Source organism: Wolffia australiana, chromosome 9, assembly GCF_029677425.1.
Source record: "Wolffia australiana isolate 7733 chromosome 9, ASM2967742v1".
Lineage (NCBI taxonomy): Eukaryota > Viridiplantae > Streptophyta > Magnoliopsida > Alismatales > Araceae > Wolffia > Wolffia australiana.
Window position 1 is genome coordinate 6,077,997 of NC_135843.1, and position 17,559 is coordinate 6,095,555.

Here is a 17,559-nt window from a genome sequence, read left to right on the forward strand (position 1 = left end):
GGGCTCTCTCCAAGTGTTAGGCCCCTAACTAGGTGGCATTCCTTGCCAAGAGGCCTGCGTGCTTATTGGGAAGGTTTGTCCGTGTAATTCGACTCACGAAGTCTTGATTACTAAGTCAAATGGGTAGTGATGCCCAATACCTGATCTATTTGGCCATTGCCACTGTCGGTGGTGATTCCTGGCAGAGTGATCACATGCCTGTCCACGCCCAAGGCGGGGCAGATCAGGTCCAGTCCGCGCGTGCTGGGCGTGCGGGCTGAACAGCACCGGCGCGCGCGCGCAAGCGCTGCGCGCCAACGCCGAGCGCCACGCGCGGGCGCCAACGCTACCCGCCAGCGCCGAGTGCTGCGCGCGGGCGCGGGACGCGCAGGTCGAATGCGGCGCCAGGAGCGTAGACTGTGCGCCAGAGTGTAGACACGGGTGCTGGTGGCGTGTGTGATCGCCACGCTCGCGGGCGCGCGGCGCCCGGCCCGGCGCACAGATGGGCGGTAGAGCGGGCGCGCGCGCACGGAGCGGCAGCCTTGGGACGGTGCGAAGACATTACCTCGGCGCAAGGCGCCTCGTCTCGTTCCTTGTAACACAACTCGTCTTCCCCCATGTAATCTACAATGTATTCTTCATGATATCAATGCAATGACCCTATTCACTGACGGCTAGCACCAACCACTCCTCTAAACCCTTCTATGCGATCTTAAGCAATCCCAAGAGCTTCCGCTGCAAGAGATCAAGGCTGCTCAGTGTTCTGCCCAAGCACTAAGGCCGGCACATGTCAATTCCGAGCAAAGAGTCCTAGCTCGAGATTTGACCGTGTGACACCAAGCGAGAGCAAACTCTCCAGCTTTGGACCCATTTTCTGGGCACCTCGAGGCGCCGCTTTTGTTGTCTTACTCTCGACGATGATCGATTCGGTTGCAACCTCGTTTTCTTCGTTCCTTCTCTTTGAACCGATATAAGAACATTCCATATTATTCTCCCGACGACCCCATGAACCATTTAAAAGCTAGAGAGATATAGCTGCGTGAAGCATTCAAAAGCTAGCGAGATCTAGTTTCGCTGTCATTAATATCAAGACAATAGACGGCAGGGGCCGCGCGCCTTGGGGTGCACGGGTGAAGACGTAATCTCGTTGTCGATTGATCTCGTTTTTTACGCCAAAGGATTTCGTTAGAAGATCAAAATAAAATGGCGAGATCATGGTATTATATTTGTAATCAAATTGGTGTATTTAGCTCCCGCTAATCCAGATCGTCTCTATTGACTTTATTCTCCGTAGGTATTGCACGTAAGAAAGTGCCTATCCTAGTTCAGACGTGTAGCTGACGTGTGAAACGAGACAAGTACCGACGGGATTACATCATGACAATAATTTGCGTTGAACGACACCTCTCTTTCAGAATTCAACATACGAAATGTAGTCGATTTTAACTGCAAAACGATAAGAAAACATCGCTAAATGAGAGTATTTAAACACAAAACGATAACCGCGTCGTACGTCTTTGGGAACGCGCCACTGGAAAGTGAAAACATGGACCGGTACGTGGGTTTTGACTACGGTGGGGTCTGCAGGGCCAGGATGAACTCTTCCGCTATAAATCAGAGGCACTCGATTTTCCAGGGGCATCACTCGACAGTTTTCCATACAGCCCACGTAACAACACAAAAAAAGGAGAAGAACCCGACAAAAGCAGTCCATGGAGAGCCGGAGCAAGCCTCTTCATCTCCTACCTTTTCTTGTCGCACTGGTACTTGTGGCGCTGCCCAACTGCGGGGATGCGACCTTGTTTCCGCTCCGCATCATGAGAGGATGCCAACCGATCAGGGATCTTGCCACGTCGGAGATCAAGACGCTCGCCAGGATTGACTTGGCGCAGTATACCGAGCTGTCCGCTGCGTCGTTAAACTTGATGACGGGACATTATCTTGGCGAAGATGGAAGTAGATGGAGAATTCAGCTTCTCGCTATCTTGCGACTTTTTGCTGATTTCTGAGAATCGTTCGCGACGTATCGCTGATCTTCAACCGCGTTTTTGGCGCCAAGCAACAGGTGGTGATAGTAATGAACTACAACCTGTTCATCGGATAAGACCTTGCAAGGCATTGAGAAGGTCTTGGGGTTGGCTGTTTACCACGGGCTTCCTCCAACTGAGTGCGACCTCTCCTGCTTTAAACTTAAATTCAAGGCATGTCAAAGCACAGCCTTTGTTCGTACTCTGGTTCAAGAAAAAAACACTTTTCCTTGTAAAGAAACTCGATAATCGCGGATAATTTTTGTTATTTATCTTTTACTACGAATACGAAGACAGATGTAGGGTATGTTGAGACGACCTCCTTCTACAGTGGATTGTGATAAATCAAGATGGACGGTGAGTCTGAGAGGGCTGGAGACACTGGAGTACCGAAGAACAAAGTGGATAAAGAATGAAATGAAAGACTTAAGAAGAAAGGATGAAAACTCCAGTGATATTCGATGTACATGTTTGCCTTATTTATAGGCAATTGGTAGGCCGTTAACCAAGCTTAGTACACCTGGTTTGGCTGACCTTGCATCGGAACTCTGCCCTGTCTTGGAAGCTGGCGAGATCTTCAGTGGCAGTGGCGAAAGCCGATGCGGTGTCTTCTTCTCATCATGATGGATCTGAGAGGGCTGCGGTAGAGCATGGCATGGCGTCCGTGAGTCATCATCAGGTTTGGCTTTAACATTCCCCTGCAATGAACCCTAGGTGGGTGTATATGCAGGCCCCGACTCGAGGGGGTTCGTCGAGCTCCGAGCTTCGACGTGGGTGACTGGTGACGGGATGGTGACCTTTTGACCCTCGTCGGAGCGACGATGGTGACTACGACATCTAATGGATAATTCCATTGATGCTCGCAGGTAATGGATGGGCTCGCCCCGTACCTAAGAATTCACAAATGTCATAGTTTTCTTGATATAGACTCTCACGTAATTCTAACCCGAGCATGGTGGAGTGCAGCCAAAAATATACTGAATGACGTAACGTAGCTGACAAGCAAGGGCAGCAATCCAGCGGCGCTCCTTTTCTTTCCCTCCCATATTCTCTTCCCCTCCTCTCTTCTCCTTTTCCCTCTTCCTCTTCCCCCTTCTTCTCTTCTTCTTTCTTCTTCCTCTGGTGTGACCAAAATTGAACGAAACTTCAAAACTATAACGTCTTGTCTGAGTTCCTAGGGCACCATCGTACCCCCTTATACAGAGTCACAATGGCCCTTACGAAGGACGGGGCCCTTAGTAAGAGCAAAAGTGCCCTTACTAAGGGGGGGGGGGGGTTACACATAGGACCCCCCCTCTCTAACACAAAATACAAACTGGTTTGACGCGTAGTCGACGACAAAAGTCGAGACAACATGTGACGATAGGAAGATGAACATGACACAAAGGATACCGACATGACAAAACAAAAATACAAACACAGAAAAACGACAAATAAAATGAGCACGAGTCGGTGGAACTCAAATTCAATGATGCAGTCGTGCTTTCACCCCGGGTATTAAACCCCCGTGTCGTTCACTGTCGCCTTGGCGCACCAGTCAAACTGGACGCGAACCGGTGGGCTGTCAACTACGATGATGGTGGTTCTGATTAGACATGGTAGTTCTGTTCGGATGGTGCGAATTGGAGCAAATTGTGCGAATTGTACTGATTTTCGAACAGAAAACTGATGAAAACGAACATAACATCACACAGACGGCTGTGCGGTTCGCATGTTCGATTTGTGCGAATTTTTTTAAGGGCTTTTTTAAGAAAAAAATATATGCTCGGCGCTCTGTCGGAAGTCAGAACGGAACCTTCTTCTTCTTCGCGAAGAAGGCTTCTCTGGGGCTCAGCGCCATCTCGCCAGCCTCCAAAAAGGCTCTCTTGATCCCCTCGTCTTCCTTGGTCGCGACTGCGGCGTCTCCCGCGGCGAGCGAGAGGCGCACCACCGCGCCAACGAGCCTGTCCATATTCAGCGGGTGAGTCTCTGATCTGGTCTTCCTCTATGTCTAGTACGCTCTCCCCTTTTGTATTTCTTCAACTGTCCATCTCTAACTCTCTATTTTCCTCCCCCTCTAGTCCCCCAATTCGATCTCTAATTCTCCCTCAGTCATTCTCTCCTCTGCTCACCGTAGTTATTCTCTCTCGGTCATTCTCCATTTTTCTCCCTCTCTATTTCTAACATTCTATCATTTTTCTCCTTCTCTGTGTCTAATTCTGTCTTCCTCTCGCGCTCTCACTGTTTCAATATCTCTAAAACCTCCTGTCATCTTTTGTTTTCACTACATCTCTACTTCTCTGATTTAGTCTTCCTCTCAAGTACACCATTTCTAACATTCTCTGTTTTCTCCTTCTCTATTTCTAACATTCTCTGCTTTTTCTCCTTCTCTGTGTCTAATTCTGTCTTCCTCTCGACCTCTCACTGTTTCAATATCTCTAAAACCTCCTGTCATCTTTTGTTTTCACTACATCTCTAATTCTTTGGCGTACTCTTCCTCTCGAATCCTCCATTTCTAACAATCTTTGATTTCCTCCTTCTCTATTTCTAACATTGTCTGATTTTTATCCTTCTCTGTGTCTAATTCTGTCTTCCTCTCGCCCTCTCACTCTTTCAATATCTCTAAAACCTCGTGACATTTATTTTTCTCACTAAATCTCTAATTCTCTGACGTAGTCTTCCTCTCAAGTCCTCCATTTATAATATTCTCTGTTTTTCTCCTTCTCTATTTTTAACATTCTCTGATTTTCCTCCTTCTCACTGTCTAATTCTGTCTTCCTCTCACCCTCTCACCATTTCAATAGCTCTAAAACCTCCTGTCATCTTTCGTTATCACTACATCTCTAACTCTCTGATTTACTCTTCCTCTCAAATCCTCCATTTCTAACATACTCTGTTTTTTTCCTTTTCTATTTCTAACACTCTCTGATTTTTTTCCTTCTCTGTAACTAATTCTTACTTCCTCTCGCCCTCTCACTGTTTCAATATCTCTAAAACCATCTGTCATCTATTTTTCTCACTAAATCTCTCATTCTCTAACGTACTCTTTCTCTCAAATTCTTCATTTCTAATATTCTCTGTTTTTCGCCTTCTCTATTTGTAACATCCTCTGATTTTTCTCCTTCTCTGCGTCTAATTCTGTCTTCCTCTCGACCTCTCACTGTTTCAATATCTCTAGAACCTCTGGTCATCTATTTTTTTTCTCACTATATCTCTAATTCTTTGATTTACTCTTCCTCTCAAGTCCTCCATTTCTAACATTGTCTGTTTTTCTCCTTCTCTATTTCTAACATTCTCTGATTTTTCTCCTTCTTTGTGTCTAATTCTCTCTTCCTCTTGCCCTCTCACTGTTTCAATATCTCTAAAACCTCCTGTCATCTTTTGTTTTCACTACATCTCTAATTCTTTGGCGTACTCTTCCTCTCGAATCCTCCATTTCTAACATTCTTTGTTTTCCTCCTTCTCTATTTCTAACATTGTCTGATTTTTTCTCCTTCTCTGTGTCTAATTCTGTCTTCCTCTCGCCCTCTCACTCTTTCAATATCTCTATAACCTCCTGTCATCTAATTTTCTCACTACATCTCTAATTCTTTGACGTACTCTTCATCTCAAATTGTCCACTTCTAACATTCTCTTTTTTTCGCCTTCTCTATTTCTAACATTCTCTGATTTTTCTTCATCTCTGTGTCTAATTCTGTCTTCCTCTCGCCCTCTCACTCAATATCTCTAGAACCTCTGGTCATCTATTATTCTCACTAGATCTCTAATCTTTTGATTTACTCCTCCTCTCAAGTGCTCCACTTCTAACATTCTCTGTTTTTCTCCTTCTCTATTTCTAATATTCTCTCATTTTTCTCCTTCTCTGTGTCTAAATCTATCTTCCTCTCGACCTCTTACTGTTTCAATATCCCTAAAACCTCCTGTCATCTATTGTTCTCACTACATCTCTAATTCTCTGATTTACTCTTCCTCTCATATCCTCCATTTCTAACATTCTCTGTTTTTCTCCTTCTCTATTTCTAACATTGTCTGATTTTTTCTCCTTCTCTATGTCTAATTCTATCATCCTCTTGCCCTCTCACTATTTCATTATCTCTAAAACCTCTTGTAATCTATTTGTCGCACTAGATTTCTTATTCTCTGATTTACTATTCCTCTCAAATCTGGACTTCTAACATTCTGTTTTTTTCTGCCTCTCTATTTCTAACATTCTCTCATTTTTCTCCTTCTCTTTGTCTAATTCTGTCTTCCTCTCAACCTCTCAATGTTTCAATATCCCTAAAACCTCCTCTCATCTATTGTTCTCACTACATCTCTAATTCTCTGATTTACTCTTCTGCTCAAATCTTCCATTTCTAACATTCTCCGTTTTTCTCCTTCTCTATTTCTAACATTGTTTGATTTTTTTCCTTCTCTATGTCTAATTCCATCTTCCTCTCGCCCTTTCACTATTTCAATATCTCTAAAACCTCTTCTCATCTATTTTTCCCCCTAGATTTCTTATTCTCTGATTTACTCTTCCTCTCAAATCCTCCATTTCTAACATTCTCTGTTTTTCTCCCTTTCTATTTTTAACATTCTCTGATTTTTCTCCTACTCTGTGTTTGATTCTTACTTCCTCTCGCCCTCTCACAGGTTTAATATTTCTAAAACCATCTGTCATCTATTTTTCTCACTACATCTCTAACTCACTGACGTACTCTCCTTTCAAATTCTTCATTTCTAACATTCTCTGTTTTTTTCCTTCTCTATTTTTAACATTTTCTGGTTTTTCTTCTACTCTGTTTCTAATTCTGTCTTCCTCTCGCCCTCTCAATGTTTCAATATCTCAAACACCTCCTGTCATCTATTTTTCTCACTACATCTCTAATTCTCTGATTTACTCTCCCTCTCAAGTCCTCCATTTCTAACATTCTCTGTTTTTCTCCTTCTCTATTTCCAATATGCTCTGATTGTGCTCCTTCTCTGTGTCTAATTCTGTCTTCCTCTCGCCCTCTCACTGTTTCAATATCTCTAAAACCTCCTGTCATCTTTTGTTTTCACTACATCTCTAATTCTCTGATTTACTCTCTCTCTCAAGTCCATTTCTAACATTCTCTGTTTTTATCCTTCTCTATTTCCAACATTCTCTTATTTTTCTCCCTCTCTGTGTCTAATTGTGTCTTCCTCTCGCCCTCTCAATGTTTCAATATCTCTAAAACCTCCTGTCATCTTTTGTTTTCACTACATCTCGAATTCTCTGATTTACGGTTCATCTCAAGTCCTCCACTTCTAACATTCTGTGTTTTTCGCCTTCTCTATTTCTAACATTCTCTGATTTTTCTTCATCTCTGTGTCTAATTCTGTCTTCCTCTCGCCCTCTCACTATTTCAATATCTCTAAAACCTCTTTCCATCTATTTTTCTCACTACATCTCTAATTCTCTGATTTACTCTTTCTCTCAAATTCTTCATTTCTGTAATTCTCATATTTCATGGCTATCTACATTGGTCGTTTTGTTGATTTGTATCTTATTTCAGCAGGAAGTCATCTATTGTTATCTGAACATTTCTTTGCCTCTCGATACGAAGGTACACAAGGCGTTCTGTTTACTCTCCATTTCGTTCGGAGCATTTATCTGCCTTTTGAACCATTCCTGAATTTGCCTTGGTGGCAATTAAAAAGGTGCGTACTTATGCGACGAATGGTACACGGATTGGAGAATTTTTAATTTACATTAATTGCCTTAGTATTTCAATTTACATTTATGTTCGCTTTAGTTTTTACCCGTGTAATGTAGGAATCTACTTTTCACCTTTTTAGTTGGCATAAAATTATTACTTTCGTATCTATGAAACTGTTTGAACATGTGTGCTTCATGAGTGCACATCGAGCAATGACCAAATTCAGATTAGGATTGGATGACATTTTTAAGTAACACAAAATTTCAATTGTTATTTAGGATGCCTAGGGAACCTCTATCTTATGCCTCTGGTTCACATGGAACCTCTATGCGACCTGTAATCAGGGTCGTGCAGTGACTATAGAGCAAAACAAGTAAAGTTAGAGTACGATTCTTTGGTGTCATTTGAAAATGTGCATCATAAAGAGTATAACGAGCTGAAGAGTCAAGATTGCAACTCTTCCAACCAACCATCGATGGCCAACATCTTTGATTGACTAGGTACCGAAAAAATGTACTTCATTGGTCGGTTGCCGAAGATGACAAAAGAAGAGCTTGTACGTTTCATCTGTCAATCAACCTAACCGTGGAACATCGTGTGTAAGAAATATTTCATCCGACTGCTTCGATACATCGCACAAGAGGAGATCTCCATTCCATTGACAAGGGCTGTTAAGGAAAAGGCTTTCAAGTTGTATATTGAGTTGAAGAGCGGTATTCGTGACCGTCTAGAGAGTGTTGATAGAGTGGCCATCACTCTGGATTTGGACTTCGGCGAATTGAATATCATTTATACGACTCACAGTTCATTGGGTAGACACAGGATGGAAAATGTGTGAATGTGTCCTTGCTATACGCTAGTTGGAGGGATCCCACACTGGGGAGTGCTTGAGCGAGATTGTGCTGGAAATTCTGTCAGAAGTTAAGTTGACTGAGAAGCTGTGTGCTATTACTACGGACAATGCTTCAAATAACGCAACAATGATGGCAATATTGGAACGAGAGTTGCGGCCGGAAGTTCTTGTATTCTTGCTTATCAATAAGGAGAGCATGTATCAGCATACATTGGCGATATCACAACAATGATGGCGATAACGCAACAATAAGGAGAGCACGTATCAGCATACATTGGTCACTTTTTCACCCGATGGTGCGAGGGCACTGCTAAGTGACCGGAAATGCGAGATATATTCTTCAAGACCCAGACTGCCTTTAGTTTGAGTATGCAGCTTGTCAAGAAGTTCTTGTATTCTTGCTTCTATCAAAGAGGCGAACTCTTCACCATTGTATCCCACGCCTCCTCAGCTGTTTGAGCTTCAATGACGGGTTCTGTCATGGATGACTGTAAGAATGCCAATGCGTGTTTATCATTGTACCACCATTTATTCTCCGTATTACTTACCGCAAGTGGAGGTTCCGTGACTATATGAGACATTAGTCTATGGGATTTAAGTGTGGGGAGTACACGTGTTTTCCAAATGACGTAGTTCTCCTTTCTCAGTTTGTTCAACGGCACCATGGTGTCCCGGGTTCTCTCAAGAGCTTTTACAAGGACCACTCTCTTCCTTTCTCTGGGGGAGTCTTCTTGAGATGACCCATCGGAGGGCTCTTCGCTTTGAAAAAACTGTTTTGCTACACCTCTGATTTTGGCTCCGATACCATGTCAAGATGACCTCCTTCTACGGTGGATTGAGAGGAAATGAGATGGACGGTGAGTCTTCTAGAGACATTGAAGGACAGAAGACCAAAGTAGATAAAAAATGAAATGAAAGAGTTAAGAAGGATAAAAAACTCTATTGATGTTCGATGTACATGTTTGCCTTATAGGCAATTGGTAGGCCGTTAACCAGGGTTAGTTAACCCTGGTTTGGCTGACCTTGCCTCGAAATGCTCCCATGTCTTGGAACTTGGTGAGATCATTGGTGGCGGTGGCGAAGGCCGATGCGGTGCCTTTTTGTCATAATGACTGATCTGAGATGGTGGCGATAGAGCACGACGTGGCGTCCCTGAGTCATCATCAGGTTTGGCTTGAACATGATATTGATTGGTGCAACAACAATCATTTCTAATATGTTTTCCACCGCCTCATTTTCTTGTTTTTTAACGCTCCATCTCTCTTCATCTCCTGTACACCTCGTTCATGATTTATTCATGGTATCAGAGCAAATTTCAGCAAATATTTAAAGAAAATATTCAGATAGAGATTTCATAGTGCTCCAATGTCATATGTAAATATGTTTCTTTTACCTTTTAATCCCCATTTGAAATAGTACAGATATCCACCTCCTTTCCTAGATACGCAAAAAAATCAACTATACCCAAATATAAATGCGTGTAGATAACTGCCTCAATCAGCAAAATATAGACACTAATCCACTAATAACATCGATAAGCGGCAGAGAGGTGACAATACTCGAATTCATAGTTCCATATCCGACTCTAGTATGGCAAGTTGGGGTAAGATGTTACAATTTGGTTTTATTATGGAGCGCTACCTTCTGTAGTAGGGTATTTGGTTATCCATACTGACAGAATGATATTGTGTTAGAGGTTGGATGCGGAGTATACAATATATGCCATGACGAAATATATGAATTCACAAAACACCTGTATGCATCACAAAATATATTACTTTAGAGAAAGTATTGGAAGTAGTTCCTGTTAAAAATAAGGTGACACTGTTGCCGAGGAATAGCTTATTCGCTCTAATCTCTCCTCAATTTTGTCACTAAGAGATGTCTGGACGATCAGTATATTAAGAATGAATTGATGTAAAAACACAAAAAAGGAAATATATTTCCTCCATCACGAGGTTCTATGGCGTTCTAAGCGTGGCCATCGTATGAGATATGTTTTAACAACGACATTTTTTATTAAAAAATATTTTATAAAATATATATACCTTTTTGGTGCTTTAGTTGTGATAAAAAAAGGTGTTTACAACCCTGTAAACAATGCGGCGAAACATGCTAGTCATCCTACCAGAAGCATGACCAGTCCTCAATTAATGGTTTGAATAAGTCCCAATTATTTCTCAGATAGTTCTGGAAAAGTATGTCACAAAATAATTTTGGCGTCCACACCTCTGGTAGACGACTACAAGTACTTGTTTCTTGAACATGCCGCCACAAATACTTATGTTGATATTTCATATCAAATGGTACTCATAAGGTATCTGCTGCTTAGGTGAGGGAACAAGTATTGCATTGATGATTTAGTTATTGCAGTAGTTTTTAATTTAACTCTTTTAGTTTTGAGCGTAACATATATGCTACAATAATTATCGCAATAACCATCCAATTGCACATCAGCTTGGATGAAATAGTTATGTTGATATTTCAAATCAGACGGTGCTCATAAGGTATCCGGTGTTTAGGCAAGGGGACAAGTATCGTATTGGTGATTTAGTTGTTGCAGGAATCTTTAATTTAAATCTTCTTAAAACTTAAGCATAACATAGATACCGTAATAAGCATCGCAATAATATAATCATTTCATCCAAGCTGATCTGACGGTGGAATGGTTTTAGCTACAATATATGCGAGGGGTTGGCTAGGAGTAGATCTGGGCACAAAGCGTAGTGACTAACTCTTCAATGGATGCAAATTGAAATGCCAAAATGCCTGGACTCATGGCCTCATGCCATTACCCCAAAAGAAGAAAGGACTACAACGTCGCTGCGTTCGTACAATAGTTCATTAGATGCATGTATGTGCAAGTAGCCTCTTATAAGGAGACTGCTAGAGTCAACACATTTGGAGAATGATCCATCCTAATAGTTTGACGATAATTGGTAGATTCTTTGAATGCCATGCAGATCTGACAGGTGGATTGAAAATGGAGAGAGCAATGTGAAAAACCTCGGAATAAAAAAACTTTAACAAGTGGTAAATGGAAGTCCAAAGGTTTATGTTACGAAAAGAACACGAGAGTTGCGATGAAGGTAGACGGAAGCGAATTCGAACAGAGACAAAGAGGATCTTCACAAACACAAAATTACTTCCACTAATCTCAAAAGAAGTTGATACAAAGATAGAGAAGACACACAAGATGATAGAGAAAGAAGGAAATGACTTCAATATGTAAAGGGCCTCCTTGTCCGTGATTTATAGGCCTCCAAAAATGAGGAAATCGTAACCTCCATCATCCGTAACTGCCCCGTTTGTTAGGGACAGCTGTATGAACGTGGACAGATCGTAACTGCCTGCTTTAGAAGCTTTTCACGTTTGAAAAGGGTAACTGCTTTCTTGAAAGAATAGAAAGTAACCGTTTGGGAAGTAACCGCTCTAATGTAGGGGTCAAAATATTCAACATATCTCCCCCTTGACCAAAACATTGGAGCGACTCAGCGTCGAACATGAGAGAGCCTGATCAGTTGCTGACAGAGAAGAAATTTGTCTTGAGGCAGAGGCTTGGTCATCATGTCAGCTGAGTTCTCATGAGTGCTAATCTTCTTAATACATAAAACTCCCCCGATCAATATATCACGAACAAAATGATAACGCACATCAATATGGTTGGTGCGTTCATGGAACATTTGATCCTTGGAGAGATAGATAGCACTCTGACTATCACAAAATAGACTGATTGGCTGCATGCCAATAGTCAACTCACTGAAGAAACCCTTCAGCCAAATACCTTCTTTAACTGCTTCGGTAATTGCCATGTACTCAGCTTCAGTAGTCGATAGAGCTGTTGTCGGTTGAAGCGATGCTTTCCATGATATGGCTGTGCCACCATGGGTAAACAGATAACCAGTGAGAGACCTCCTTCTATCAAGGTCTCCAGCAAAATCTGAATCAACATAACCAATAATTTCACCGGTTGATTTCCCAAAATGAAGACATGTATCGGCGGTTCCTTGCAGAAAATGAAATATCCACTGGACGCCCTTCCAGTGTTCTTTTCCAGGATTAGCCATGTAACGACTCACCAAACTCACAGCTTGCGAAATATCAGGTCGAGTGCAAATCATGGCATACATGAGAGAACCCACTGCAGATGAATATGGGATTTTAGACATATACTTAATATCCTCCTCGGAGTTTGGAGAGAGCGAGGCAGAAAGCTTGAAATGACTAGCAAGAGGCGTTTTCACTGGTTTTGCTTTCTCCATGTTGAACCGAGAGAGAATCTTTCTGATATACCCTTCTTGACTCAAGGATATAGTTCCTGCAGATCGGTCTCTTCTAATTTCTATTCCCAGAATTTTAGTTGCTGCTCCCAAATCTTTCATTTCAAATTCTTCATTCAATTGGTGCTTAATAGCTTGAATATCTCGAATGTCTTTTGCTGCCATCAAAATGTCATCGACGTATAAAAGAAGATAAATGAAAGATTCACCAGATTTCTTGAAATATACGCAGCAATCATATTGGCTTCGATTAAAGCCCAAAGTGGAGATAAAAGAATTAAACCTCTTATACCACTGTCGAGGAGATTGTTTAAGGCCGTAGAGAGGTCTCTTCAACTTGCATACCAAACTCTCTTGCTCCATATCAACAAAACCTTCCGGTTGGAGCATATAAATCTCCTCTTCAAGTTCCCCGTGAAGAAAGGCTGTTTTAACATCCATCTGTTCCAGCTCATAATTCTTATGAGCAGTCAGCCCAAGAATAGCACGAATGGAAGAGTGCTTAACAACGGGAGAAAATATATCGGTATAGTCAACTCCTGGAATTTGACTAAAACCTTTTGCAACTAAACGGGCTTTATACCTGGGTTCTTCGATGCCGGGAATGCCTTCTTTATGCTTGTAGACCCATTTGCACCGAATTGGCTTCTTGTTCTTTGGAAGCTCAACTAAATCCCAAGTACAATTCTTCCGTAGTGATTCCATTTCCTCTTGCATAGCGGATACCCATCGATCCGCAAAATTGGACTTTATGGCTTCTTCATAAGAGGATGGATCATCAGAATTATCAACTTCTTCAGCAACAGCCAGTGCATATGCAACACAATCAGCATGTGCATATCTCAATGGAGGTTGTATCTCCCTCCGAGGTCTATCCCTTGCAATGGTATAGCTTTGCTGGCCTGTTTGAGTAGGAGATAAAACATTAGTAGGAGAAACTTGTTCTACCTCAGCAGATGGCATAGATGATGAATTTGGCGATTCAATGTTGACTGTTGAATCCACCAAGGGCGACGGAGTAGCAGCTTCTTGCTTTGGAGAAGACGGCTTCATAATTGCAGATTCATCAAAGACAACATCTCTGCTATAAATTATCTTTCGGTCTTCAGGCTGATATAATTTATATCCTTTAACTCCAGATTTAAAACCAAGAAAGATACATTTGACTGATCGAGGCTCCAGTTTACCCGTATTAACTCGAGCATAGGCAGGGCAACCAAAATTCTAAGAAGAGAATAATCACAAGGAGAACCTGTCCAGACTTCCTGAGCGGTTCTCTTTCCAATGGCAAGAGATGGCGATCTATTAATCAAATAGACAGCCATATTCGCAGCTTCGGCCCAAAACTGCTTTGGTAGAGACGCATTAGATAACAGACAACGAACTTTCTCCAGAATTGTTCGATTCATTCGCTCTGCTACACCATTCTGCTGTGGTGTATGTCGGACTGTGAGATGTCGTAGAATGCCCTCGGATTTGCAGAAATCCTGAAATAACTTTGAGCAGAATTCCATCCCATTATCAGTTCGAAGAACTTTAACAGACCGACTAGTTTGCTTCTCCACCATAATTTTCCATTCTTTAAAACACTCAAATGCCTCAGATTTATTCTTCAAGAAATAAGCCCATACCTTTCTAGAATGATCATCAATAAATGTCAACATATATGAAGCTCCTCCATGGGATGGGGTACTTGACGGTCCCCAAATATCTGAATGAACATAATCAAGAGGTCCAGTAGTTTTATGTTGGCCCACTGGAAAACTAAAACGAACATGTTTTCCAAACAAACAATGTTCACAAAATTCTAGGTTGCTAGAATTCATACCGTCAAGTAGTCCTCTTTTACATAATTCTTCCATTCCTTGCTCACTCATATGACCAAGACGCATATGCCATAACTTTGAAATATCCTCAGAGGATTGTGTTGATTTCACAACAACAGCACCACCAATAACTGAATTTCCTTCAAGGAAATACATATTTGCTGCTCCTCGATGGCCCTTTATAATGACTAATGAGCCTTTGCTCACTTTGAGTACACCATTTTCTCCAGCAAATCGGTACCCCTGAGATTCCAGCAAACTAAGAGAGATAAGATTTCTCTTTAGGTCAGGGACATACCTAACATTGCTTAGAGTACGAATTTTGCCGTCAAACATCTTGAATGAAACATTCCCGATTCCTTTAACATTGCAAGGTGAGTCATTTCCCATTAGAACAACTCCGCTGGCCATGGATGAAAAAGAACTAAATTCTTCACGATTATAACAAACATGAAAACTACAAGCAGAATCCAAAATCCATTCTCTCAATGATTTTGATTCAGAATCAACGATAGCAAGAATCTCCCCCGAATCATGATGGTGAGTAACATTTGCTTCGGGTTGATTCGACATAGATGGCTGATCTGAAACAGATGCTTCTCTTTTCATCTTGTTCTGAAGCTTGTAGCATTCGCTCTTGATATGACCAGATTTCTTGCAATAGTTACAAGTCTTGTCAGGATGACGAGACTGAGAACGGCTTCTGGAAGTATTCTTCTTTTTCTTCTCAGCATTACGTCCTCGAACAGCAAGGGCCTCACCTTGAGATGACGTGGCTGCTTCAGAAAATTTGCTCATGCTTTCCTTAGATGAAAGGTCTTCATAGATGGTCTCCAAAGATAAACCCTTAGAACCATAAAATAAAATATCTCGAAAGCCCGAAAAGGATGGTGGCAGCGACATAAGAAGCAACGAGCAAAGATCCTCTTCAACAAGAGTGTTTGCATCAAGCGCATCCAATTCTGCCATAATATCCTTAAAATTGGCTAAATGAGATTCCAGAGAAGTACCTTCCATCATACGCAATCCAAACAATCGTTGTTTGGCGAGATTCCGCCGGGTGACGGTTTTAGCCATGCAAATTTCTTCGAGTCGTGACCATAACTTGTGGGCTTCAGTCTCCTTCTGAACATCCCGCAATATATCATTAGACAGATGCAACTGGATCTGAGTAAGGGCCTTACGATTGATCCGTTTCTTCTTGTCCTCATCCCAAGAATCGGGCATGGGGTCAATCAAAGCATCTTCTAGATCAAGTTGAGTCAAAATACCTCTCATCTTGATTTGCCAAATTGTAAAATTTGTCTTCCTATCAAGCAATGGAAGTTCCACCTTTGTCGACGCCATGAGAACCTTCTGCAACGTGGCTCTGATACCACTTTGTTACGAAAAGAACACGAGAGTTGCGATGAAGGTAGACGGAAGCGAATTCGAACAGAGACAAAGAGGATCTTCACAAACACAAAATAACTTCCACTAATCTCAAAAGAAGTTGATACAAAGATAGAGAAGACACACAAGATGATAGAGAAAGAAGGAAATGACTTCAATATGTAAAGGGCCTCCTTGTCCGTGATTTATAGGCCTCCAAAAATGAGGAAATCGTAACCTCCATCATCCGTAACTGCCCCGTTTGTTAGGGACAGCTGTATGAACGTGGACAGATCGTAACTGCCCCGTTTGTTAGGGACAGCTGTATGAACGTGGACAGATCGTAACTGCCTGCTTTAGAAGCTTTTCACGTTTGAAAAGGGTAACTGCTTTCTTGAAAGAATAGAAAGTAACCGTTTGGGAAGTAACCGCTCTAATGTAGGGGTCAAAATATTCAACAGTTTAAACCCATCTTAGTGTATATCTCTGCTACTCAGTTGTACACTCCTTGCTCGTGATTCAACAAGAGTCGACAGAAGATTTATATTGCAGTTGCTGCTGGGTGCGTTTGTCCGAATGGAGGAGAGTGAATTTTTAAGCTTCCTGAATGTCACCCAGCTCACAAGCACCAGTATTATAATACATTGCATCTGGTCGATATTTGGACTTTCAAAACCAGTATTCACACTCTGAAAAAACATACTGCAACCCTATAAGTGCAGAATATGTTAAGATTTCCTTGTATACATGTATACAAAAAACAATCACAACACTTTTGGTGTATACAGTCAGGTAATTTAAGTGATAAAACCAAAATATTAGTATAGCTGGATACTCCTTTTATTTTCATGCCGTGCTATTTTTTTGTATGATCAGTGCATCCTGCCTATCACCTTCTATGGGCATAAAAGCCCCAATGGATGCCATGAGACGCGTGGTAGTACTGATGTCATTCATTGTAGATCATTACCTGCATTTAAATGATTATGTGTATCTGCCATAATTTACAATTGATATATTGTTAATGATTAAATTTCAGGTTCTGGCGTAGTATGGCATTTCTTAAAGGATACGTCAAAGAAAAAAGTTTTTATATGAGACTATATATGCGTGTTTTTAATTTCTGCCTTTTGGAATTTATTTTTGATGCAAAAATTTTAATCCACCCAAAGGAAAGATTTAGTTGTTCACTTTTCCCCGATTTCTCTACAGATCCAAGAGCGGTTGGCCGCACAGGGTCTTGTCTTGTTGGCCACAATGCAAGATCGCTTGTAGTACCATGCCAGTCTTGTTGGGGATTTGTCAGCCCCCCCACCGCGGTAATGCGGGAGAAGGGGGGCTTGACTTGTCTACCCCCTTTGGGAGAGGGGGCATGGGAATCGAGGCCCCCCTTTCCCTCTTGTCCTTTGTGAGGAAATGGCCCACTTGGGGGCTCATTTCTCTCTTATTTAAAGGGGTGTTCATCCCCCTTGAACCCTAATCCGTTTTAGCAGCCGTCAAGTACTTTTTGTTCATTCTTCTTGTCTCTTCCTCTCTTCTCCTCTCCATCTCCATTGTTTTGTCTTCATCCCTCCTTGGTGG

General features: G+C 41.8%; 1 long non-coding RNA gene across 2 annotated transcripts; it reads left to right on the forward strand.

Annotated features, from left to right (window-relative positions):
* Positions 1-3,787: 3,787 nt before the first annotated feature.
* Positions 3,788-17,174, forward strand: LOC144707923 (uncharacterized). 2 transcript variants are annotated; one of them, XR_013582581.1, is made up of 3 exons: positions 3,788-3,966; positions 7,505-7,649; positions 17,018-17,174. It is a non-coding gene; the product is annotated as an uncharacterized LOC144707923 (long non-coding RNA). The 2 variants fall into 2 exon arrangements; XR_013582580.1 differs by lacking the exon at positions 17,018-17,174 and adding an exon at positions 7,927-9,768.
* Positions 17,175-17,559: the final 385 nt, after the last annotated feature.